Source organism: Mytilus californianus, unplaced genomic scaffold, assembly GCF_021869535.1.
Source record: "Mytilus californianus isolate M0D057914Y unplaced genomic scaffold, xbMytCali1.0.p SCAF_2, whole genome shotgun sequence".
Classification (NCBI taxonomy): Eukaryota; Metazoa; Mollusca; class Bivalvia; order Mytilida; family Mytilidae; genus Mytilus; species Mytilus californianus.
The window spans coordinates 122665273-122676540 of NW_026262668.1; positions in this window are offsets into that span (position 1 = coordinate 122665273).

Below are 11268 nucleotides of genomic sequence, written 5' to 3' on the forward strand. Positions count from 1 at the left end.
TAGAGGATATCAACCACAGACAGTGTCTGTTTTATACGATGAGATACAACTTTGTCTTTATACGACATGTTAGGGGATATTAAAACCGCATACTGGATATACTATGCACAGGATTCTATACTTTGTTAAGTTCCCAAATAACTTTATATATTATGGATTAACCTAAATGTACTCATTTATATAAAATCCATATGGTGTAAGTAAGATGTTCATTAGACACAATTAAACATAACACATATTTGTCTGTTGACAGACATAATACAGATTGTCACCTAACAATGATTCACCCTTAAAACATACATTACCAAACAGCGAAATGTATTTTTTACTATTCATAATGTGCATTGAATTTCCTTGTTTTTAGTTTTACAATTATTTTTTTTAAATTTTTATATGACCTACTTAAGGTTTGTGACTCGAAAGCACGATTTCTAAGTAGTAGGTTTTTGGTACATGGTGGCTCGGAAGCATAATTTCGCAGTAGTAGTAGGAGTGAATAAAAAATCATCATCAAAGATATGAACGAGAAATTAGAACCTATTTGCTATCAAGGAAAACATCTACAGTAAAAAAATTAATTAACTAAGTGTCGACTAGCCACATATATATAGATGTCATGTTCATTTGTAAAGTATTTTTACTGTTCGTGACAAGTTTATAGCTAGGTATACATCTGCGGTTGGACGTGCTTAGAATATATCGTGCTCTTTTTTTAAGAAACATAATTTTCGTTATCAAATTGCTTAGTAAAATATTTAGAAAAGAAACATTCTTTAAACAAAACAACTTTTATATGTAAAGAAAAGAGAAGTGCACTAAACGTCATTAACACAACAATTTTTCCAGCAAAATGAGTTGCTGTAACTCATATAAATCCTTCATCTGTAATAAAAAGCAAGTCATATTTTAGGTATACTTACTGGAACTGTGATGAGATGATTAAAGCTGTAATTATTCTGCTGGACGTCATTTGTGTTCTTTTTGACAATACAATTTATCGGCAAGTTTTATGTATTGCTATTGTACCAAGTGTGCCTCTTTAATAGAAGACCTGTTCCTGTTTTGTTATAAATCACAGTGTATGGCCAAGCAAAATAAACCACTTACCGTTACCTTGATGATACTTTTGCTTTAAATAATCAATAATTGTCTATTTATACTGCGGAAACTTACCCTTGATAAATTTAATATAAACAGCAACAATTGTGCTCGTCTTTTTTTTTCACGCTCATATATTGGCGAGTTTTGGAAGTGTCTATGGGCCACTCGATATCCTCGGAATCACGATTCTCGGAACGTCTCGAAAATTTTCAATCATTTGTATAGGTAGTTATTTATGTCTTTGATACGGTCCCTCTATGGATAGGCTACAACGTGACATCGTATATTTCAACAATCCGACAAACGGTTCATTTGTAGATTTGAAAGTAAAACAATAAAGACTAGGTTGCATTCTAAAAATCATTTATATGTTAGAACCTATTTGCCTTTTGACAAAACATATATGTTTTTAATAATGTGAATGTTTATTAAATATCAAGTATAATGATAACGTAATTATATAATTCATGCTTTGAGATGGTCCCTCTACGCGTTGTGTGTGTTGTATTTAATAAACCTGGAAATAGTTTATTGATATACAATGACCTAGAATAAACTGATTATTTCTGAACGTTTATCATTTGATATTTAGTATTTCAATCATAGCATGAGAAAATGTCGGAAAGAATGAAGAAAATTAAGAAAACGATATTTCTGCTAAAAATATTTATCTATGGTCGGAAACACAGTGGTCGGAAAGCAGAAAGATAATCAAACAAAAGGATTTTTCTGTAAAAAAATATCTAATTTCATTAATAGATACTACCAGACTAAGAGAATATTCATTGTTAAGGTAAAGCTGAGACTGAATTTATTCCTAATAATTATAGAATATAATTAAAATTGTAATGTATACGTGCATTATATCTCACAGGTTTGATCAGTCATTACATTTATGAAAATTATATGTAACGTATGAGCACCAATGAGCTGGGATGCGAACCCAATGTTAGCTGAATATCTAAATTTTAAACGGTCGTGAATGAAAAAATACTTGCGTGGTTTCAATTCACAAGGATTTTTATATCCTTGCATCTCACAAAAAACGTATTTTTTACGTCAATATTTTACAATAATCATAACAAAATCTAATTACTATCATAATGTTAATTATTTTTTTTTAATTTTTTTTTTTTATTTTATTAGTTCAACCTTATAGCATCTAAATAAATATTTGTACTATGGTACGGTTTTGAAAATTGTATTCATTGTGTTGGTCAGCTATCCTACACGTCTTGATTCATTCACATTATACATCACCCTGTTCACACGCACTCTATCGGTTTGCGTTCACCAGAAATCCGGATAAAATCTCAATGAATCCGGAGTCAAAACACTTGAGGTAGGTAGTTTGACATCCGAATTCAACTATTAGATTAATATATGTGATGACGCAAATGCGTATTCGTATCCAGAGTATAAGTGCGTATGCTTACTATTTACTATTTCTTGCGCAAAAATACCACGTTCATGCATAAATATTAATTTCACACGCGAATGCGAATTTTCGCTTTTCTTATCTAAATTCAGGACACGGCAATAAGAGCTTGCCATGTGCCTTTCAAGCACGGTCATCATTGCTTGCGGTATTCTGACCTCTAGCTGTTTTTCTTTTGTTTTCTTTTTTGAGTCACTGTCCTTTTATAAACTTTAACATTTTCGAAATGCCAAGGATTTTCTACCCAAGGAATTGATTACTTAACTTCGTTACTTTATTTGGCCTTTTTAATTATTTTTATTCGAGCGTCACTGATGATTCTTTGTAGACTTAACTCGCGTCTGGCGTACAGCATGTTAATCCTGGTTTTTTTTTTTAGATCTACATGTCTTTTTATATAAATTGGTTCTTTTTAGAGTATAAAATTGAGAATGGAAATGAGGAATGTGTCAAAGAGACAACAACCCGACCATAGAACAGACAACAGCAGAAGGTCACCAACAGGTCTTCAATGCAGCGAGAAATTCCCGCACCCGGAGGCGTCCTTCAGCTGGCCCCTAAACAAATATATATACTAGTTCAGTGATAATGATATGTTCAGGTATTCATAAAACTTCTGAAAATAAGATATTCTTTAAAACCAAGTTTCCCTGTAAAATATTTGGATTGATTTAAGTAAAATCAGGAAATCCTTAAAATTTGAGATGTTTTATGAGACCAAAATAAGTCTCTATATAAGAGGTTCAAATGAAGCAGGTGTGTTACTCTCAAGAAAAATATACGAAACCTTCTTATAAGTTGCATGCCACAGGGTTTCACTTCACATGGAAAATGGACTTTAAATTTATTTGTACAACATCTACCATAAGTACAGACAACTTCAATAACGAGTTGAGAATATGAAGGCATCCATGCAGGAAACAAAATATAAATTTGTGATAGATAAAATAAATGCATCCAGATTATAAAGCGAACTGAGTGCTTAAATTTATATTGCGATTGGTTTGTGCAATTTGCATTATACATCAGGTTTGTAGAAACTGGGATTTGCAATAGGATTAGAAGAAAATGATGTACAATCCCAAGTAATAAATGAAATAGTCGAGCTTTAAAATGTATATTCAAATAGTAGCTGTATATAACTTTTCTATTCACACATATCCAACATTGCTTTCAACTGACTTGTGCAAGAATGTACACACTATTACATATTTTTAATTAAGGTAGTTTAAATTCATCATTATCTCCTTCTATTCACAGTCAATTATTTCAATTCAAAAGCAAACAAAAAATCAGCAACAATCTTTTGGTGACCAGTCAGCGGTCTTAGGTTCACGTATTGCTTTTCTTTTTTTTAAAGAAAGCAACTTGTTTGAAGGTTGATTGTACCCGTAAAAGCACACGGGATATCACATCTTCCTTAGAAGAGCGCTCAAACCAAACGGCATACTTTAACTCGACCGATATATTCTGGCGACAGATTCTGAGTCAAACGAAGATTAAAAAATCCAACTCCAAATGAATTCATTTCGCCTAAAAGAAAGATCACAAGGATAGCTCTTAAAATTGTTTCCTTATTAACGTAATAACAATAATAATTGGGTGTTAAAAACGAAAATACAACAATTTGCATCACTCTTTCAAAATGAGTCGTCAAATTTTAAATGTAAATGTTTTGAAAAAGGTGAATGTGTTATAAGAACATATCGTTTGGATTTTGAGTTCTATTCATCAATATGCAGAGATGGGCAACAGCCTTCCCAAGAAATATACTTTTAATATGATGTATCGGATGATAAAAACATGTTAAAGAGAGGCGAAAGATACCAAAAGGACATTCAAAACTCATAAGTCGAAAACAAACTGACAACGCCATGGCTAAGAAAAAAAGACCAACAGACAAACAACAGTACACAAAACACAGCAATATATAATACAGCCAAATATCTTAAAAGTCCTCCATTTAATCTCAGCAAACACAGTTTTGGTCGATTATGGCCAGACAAAAACGTTTAAAGTGACATTTCTGACCTTCAGTAACTGTAGTATATCACTGCATTCGTTTATCAATAATATTCACATAGCTTGAAGGTTTTGTAGAATTGCACTACTTTTGACAGAAACTTGCTCTTTTTGTACCTTTAAACAATACAGCATTCCTTTTATATTTGAGTGAACATCAGACGGACGATTTCAAAATTGAATTTCGTTAACGAAGGGTGGTATCATATTCGTTATCCCAATAGCAGTCTATGTTATCAGAAATGTAAATCTACAAAATCTTTGAATCACTGGAAACTATATTTAATAGTAAACATCGATGTCATATCTTTATTTTTTGTCATTTGGGAATTTGGTTTTAATGGAAAAAATCCTACATAACTTTCTATGACAGAAAATTAGCAAATACATAGTTAGAACTTACCATATAATAAATCTGATGCCATATATAATAACTAGAATTTACATTATTTACATATTTATTCTAAACATTTGAATATCAATTAAATTTGGATGATTTTAGAAATATTATATTTACATGCAGTCCGTAATAGTGTGTAAACCACAAAAACTGAACATTAACAAAAGAACCATAAAAATGAGGTCAAGGTCAGATTAAACCTACCAGTCGGACATGTACACCTGGCAATCATTTCACACACCAAATATAGTTGACATATTGCTTATATTATATGAGATACATACATATTATATATTGATCACGAAAACATAACCTTGATCACTGATCCCATAAAATATTACTCATGATAAGTGAGTATTTCACATGACAAAACGTCTATTTTTTTTTCAAGCAGTCACTGAACCATATAAATGGGGTCATGGATAAAAAACATATGACAGACGGAAACTTCGTAGCATAAAGCATCTGCATACTGAGGAATCCAGATCTACTACCTTCTGAAATGTAAAGCTTTATACAAATTCTTTACGCTGTTGAATTGTAATCCCTATATCTCACATTCTGCGACTATCGTCGTAGGGAAGACATAACCCGAACTAGACTTCCGTTGCATACAGGAATGATAAAACCTCGTAAAGGACAAATATTTGAACAATTACATGTCCCCATTTGGTTTTCAACAATGAGCAACACCAATACCGTAAAATACTTTATAAAAGACACTGGTATGACAAAACGGTAAATAGCTCAAAAGATAATGATTTATACTACAAAAATGAATAGAAAACGAATATGGCAGACATAAACAAACGTGACCACTATTTTATGACAGGCACGTGCGGCGGGTTGTTTTTAACATGTTTACGAGTGTTCAAACCTCCGCTAATCTGAGTCAGTGATGTAACAACTCAACGTATGAACAAACTGTAAAAACTTGAAAGGGGCGTAACCAATCAGATCGGTACTTAGCACAGAAACAAACAACACAAATAACACAAATTACCGAAGTAAATAAATCGCAGTAATGGAATTGGTCGCTACCTTAAATGTCAAAAGGTATACATCTAATGTGTTTCGCATAACTTTCAATTTTTTTGTTCACAGCTTAAAATCTTGTGCGCAGAACTATATAATAGTTCAGATAACACAGCGTTAAATCTTATGCCCCCAGCTGTCAATGTCATACGTATGGGTATGTAAACATCAGATATTCAAAAGTCATGTTGAAGATAGTATTTGACAGTCCAACTTATCTATCAAAATCATGGGATGAAGATTTCATGGATACATACTAGTACATAGCATAAGAAGAAAGGTATAATATTTCATGACCAAGACGTAAATTTCTGTCACTAAAATTTCATATAATTTTCCTTTTGTAGTAAGTGGTAAGCACCTCAACAAAATCTTTTTGGAATGAATGTTCAAAATATATTTTTTTACTTCGATCCCCGTTTTAGCTCCCCACCTTCTTCTCTGAACTCTTCTGCCTAATTTATACTCGACAAGATTGTCTAGTATTGAGTCAATACATTGTTACTAAGAATGCAGTTTAGTAGCAGAAAAAGATCTACAGTACATCACAAAATTTTCCTTTTTGTCAGAGAAACGAGATCAAGGATACTAATACCGCATCTAATGTATTGCCTCCTGTTTGTATAGGGTAATACTTTTGTTTATACCGTACTGAATCCTCTAAAAGATGGCACCACATCCATATGTTTAGTCATCATTTTCTTTGTAAGCTTACCATTTTAAAAGATAAAATAGCCTTTTACATTTAGAACTTCAGACCATAGATTGATTGGTGTTTGCTTTACGCCGCATCAGCGCAAACAGGCTATATCGCGTCTGGCCATTAACAAATTGGTTTAAAGAATGATGTTTTTTTGAAGCAAGATGCTATTTTATGGCTCGTTATAAACCTTTGAATATTCACTATATTGGAGATAAACTCTCTTCCATACCCTGATTAAAGCTCAATTCATTATTTCAAGAGGCCAAAAACACTTCCATTTTTTATATAAATTTTCCTAAGTAGATATTTCTTGCAATAATTATGGACATTGCTAACTGTAGACTTATTTAACCAGGTACAACTACTCCCAAAGTAGTTTTTCTAATGTAGAGTTCGCTAATAAGGGTTTGGATGTCACCAATATTAGCAATGTTTTCCCCAAAAAATCTGTGCATTAACCAATATCTGGTTACTTCAAAAATTACACCTTTCATTTCATATACATGTATATACACCAAACATATTACTTCCAAGATATCTAACCACAAGATGATAAACAATACCTTAATCCTCATGAATGTAAAATCCAAACCTCCTGTTTAATCTTGTAAATCATCCCTATACAAAATATAAATCCGCTGGTCATGTTATAATTAGAGACCTTTATCCATGAAAAACTTAGATAATTGTTTGGTCACGGCCCAAAATATCGAATTCCTATCAACTGGAGGAAGAACTTCAGCTTACTGATGGATGTAGTTGAGACCAATGCTAGAATATTTGTAAAGCGTGAGCTATATAAACCAAAACTGGACACATTATCTAAATGGTTTAAAGCTGTTCGGTCATGCATTCAGAAGCGCGTTCAAAATCAAAGATATACAATGAGCTTTAGCATTCTGACCTTTTCAAGAAGCCCTAAGATGTGGATACTTTATCCTGTCTTCACGACAAATATGTTGTTGCTTCAGCAGACAAAGCCTTGAACAATATTGATTTTATATGCAAAATCCATTGCTTGGAAGTCCTTTTAAAGAACGATATATATAATCGGGTCGTCCAGATATTCCACTAATCATCTTTCTTTAGTTCTTACTACAGTAAAAGATGGCCTTCAGAAAAAGCGTGCGTGGTACATATTCAACAAGCGGTGTCGATCAGAAATGGATTCTTAAAAATTCTAAACATCTACTCCAAAATCTTCAATCACAATTTTAAGAATTTGACTTGTTTTTGTATTTTTATGAAGTAGCTTTCGTACAAAAAAACCCTCAAATACAAAAAGAAAAATCATCTTGCAAAGTTCTTTAAATTCCGTTTTAGATATATTGATGATGTTCTGTCACTAAATAACCCACATTTTAATGATATTTGCTAGTGAACTTTAGATTAAGATAATACTGTTTCCTATCTTGATATTTTCCTCGATATTAACACAGATGGACGATTTCTAACTAGGATCTATTACAAACATGATAGTATACGTTTCGCTTGTGCACATTCACACTATTCGGACTTTATTATCAGAGATGTGCTCCTTACACAGAAACTGCTCCAACAGTTATGAGGAAGACCGTCTGAAATCGATACTATCATCATCATGAATTAGTTGACTGATGTGTCGGTGACTCAACTCACTAGCGACATGTTTTCGCATTCTTAGAGTCGTCTAATCTGTAATTCTAATGATCTTTTCCCATACCGTCACATTTTGAATGAGTGTGAATCACATGGCGGTAGATTCATACTATGCAGAAGATGTACCCTGTAAACATACCTGGTCTTGCTCCTTTCGTAATTCCCTCAGTTTTTGTTTTTTTACCTTGATTTGTCTCTTCCTAATCGATTTATGAGGTTTGAACATTTGTAAACTACTGTCGCCTAAGTTAAATACAAGGCGTAAGTATAGGATATTTTGCACGTTTTCCTGGTGACAATGTACCTGCCAGTTACTAGTATATGCAAAATTAAAACTGTACAAAAACGAATTAATTGTGTTCATCAGAAATAAAGCAGCCTCCAAATGTATGCTATATGGTTCTTCTGTCAGTTACACAAATTTTCTGCTTCAATGAACTTGAATATTTACCACTTTTTACTCAAAAAGGAATACCACAGAACAAGGACATATGTGCAAAAAAACAGGATTTTTTTTTCATCACCAGCACATTATCATGACAATTTTGTTTTGCAAATGTGCACGACTTTTGCAATACCAAATTATTATGATATACCTCACGAGGTACGTATATCGTTTAAATGAAATCTTATGCAACAAAAAAGCTCTTTTATTGTCGTTCGGTTGGCACTTCGGTAAGCAAATTACTTCCTTAATTATATTCTTATATAACGAGTAAATATTAAAAAGCGAAAATGTATTGAGACTTTAGTTGTTAATTTCTGTGTCATTTGGTCTCTTGTGGAGAGTTGTCTCATTGGCAATCATACTACATCTTCTTATTTCTTTATTAGAAACCTAATTGTTAGACATCCATGTAGGCATTTTTTTACGAATCCAATGTTTGATTGTTATGCTGTTTTTTAAATTCATTTGGCTGTAAGATTACGTATTTAAGCAAAATAAGAAAAATCTGTATGTTCCTGACAAAATTGAATAATACAAGAAAGCATTCTTTCAATGAAAATCCTCACAATACACAAACAAATATCCTTAAATGACAGATAGAATAGGAGAAAATTGATCCGTGTAAGCGATACCTTTATAAAATGGATCGGTTCAAACCAGAACAATTCTGAACAATTGAAGGTCTTTCCATCTCACGTGTTGAAAATTAGGGTTTAGATGAGATTTAAACAAATATGCACAAACAAAAACTTTCGTTTAAAAAAACATGTCAGAAGATAACTTATTTTGCACAGATGCTAAAAAATATTAAGTGTGTTGTTCTATTCTTTGAAATAAGCTGTCAACTGATGGTTTACTTTTCACTGATTCCAAAAAAAAATACGGTTTCTATATATTTTCCTTTGAAATAAGAGAGCTTATTGACTACTTCTGGTCTACAAAATACCACTTCGGGTGGCATATGATCGCTAAAATTACACTTATTTGAATATACATTGTTACTATGTATTTTACTTTGAAATACGAGAGATAAATGGCTACTTCCGGTTTACAAAATGCCATTTCCGGTGTCCTCTAGAAAAAGTCACCATAGCACTTCGACATAAATGTATTGGCGCTGCTATTACGGGTTCTGAGGATTTGCGATATCAAACGAAGTTAAAAATTCAAAACATGATCATGACCTTTGACATTGAACTCAATTTCCTGCTAATGGCCCAAGGACCTCATATCTAAAGACTCTAAATATCTATGACTTACGGTTTATGGGTTATACCGACATACAAAAAGGAAAATAACTCTTATTACATGTAACGTATCGATTCTATCCAAATCGAACAGATCATCATGAGGTAGTAACAAACATTTTAAAGAAAACATTTAAGCGGTATCGTTTACAGTGTCTGAGGAGAACAGTCACAAGAAAAACAGAAGATACTGAAAAGATAACTCCTATATGGAAAAGTGTTCAATTGAACAGGGTTAGTTTCAAAGCGTTATAATTTTTTATATGATATACCAAATATCTCATCGAAATGTTGTGAAACGAACGCGACATTTTAGAAACAAAATTGGCGGTAGAAAGAAACATAACCAGAACAACATCAAAAGGTTTGTCCATGGAAAGGTGGAAAGACATAAAAGATCAAAAGGTTTGTCCATGGAAAGGTGGAAAGACATAAAAGGAAAACATTTTAGAAATGATTTAAACTATAAATTAGCAAGTTAATCATTTATAAAAAAAAAATATCAGACGCATGACATTATTTTAGTAATCAAAATATAGCGTTGATTGAAATCTGAGTACTTAAAATATAAAATCAGGGTAAATATATAAGTAGCTTCAATTGATTTCACACAACACATTTATACATTTCTGACAATTTGAAACCTTTATATTATTTATAAGTCAAAAGGGTCTGATTATTTCGAAACAGTTTTGTTAGTAATGCTCTAAGGGAAACAATCTCGCTGGAGAATTTCCAAAACCACATCCGTACTGTACTGGGGCATACTGTTAATACATTCAAGATCGTTCTTAATGAAGAGAGTTGACTTATGATAATTTATGACATTATATTTTGAACACTCAACGATCTTTATTAATAATAATTAAAAAAAACAAAGGTAATGGAAATGTGCAGTAATTATGTAAGATTATTTCCTCTATTTTCAAATTTGTATTCTATTGACTGCTGAATTCGCATTACTGTCATTTCTAATGAGTGACCTTGCACCTCAGGTATAGCGAAAATTAATTTATATATCTTCATAACAAGACAAATTAAGATATGTAAATAATTATAATTATAATTAGAAATAATAATTAGATATGGTAAATGATGTAATTAATCAAATTTCACTTATTCTATTGTTCATGAATCTAAGGTGGGGTTTGGTCATGTTCGTTGACTCTGACGTGGTGTTTTGTGACAGGGTAAGGCGTTGACACTATAAAACACAGAACCAAGTCGGATATCGGC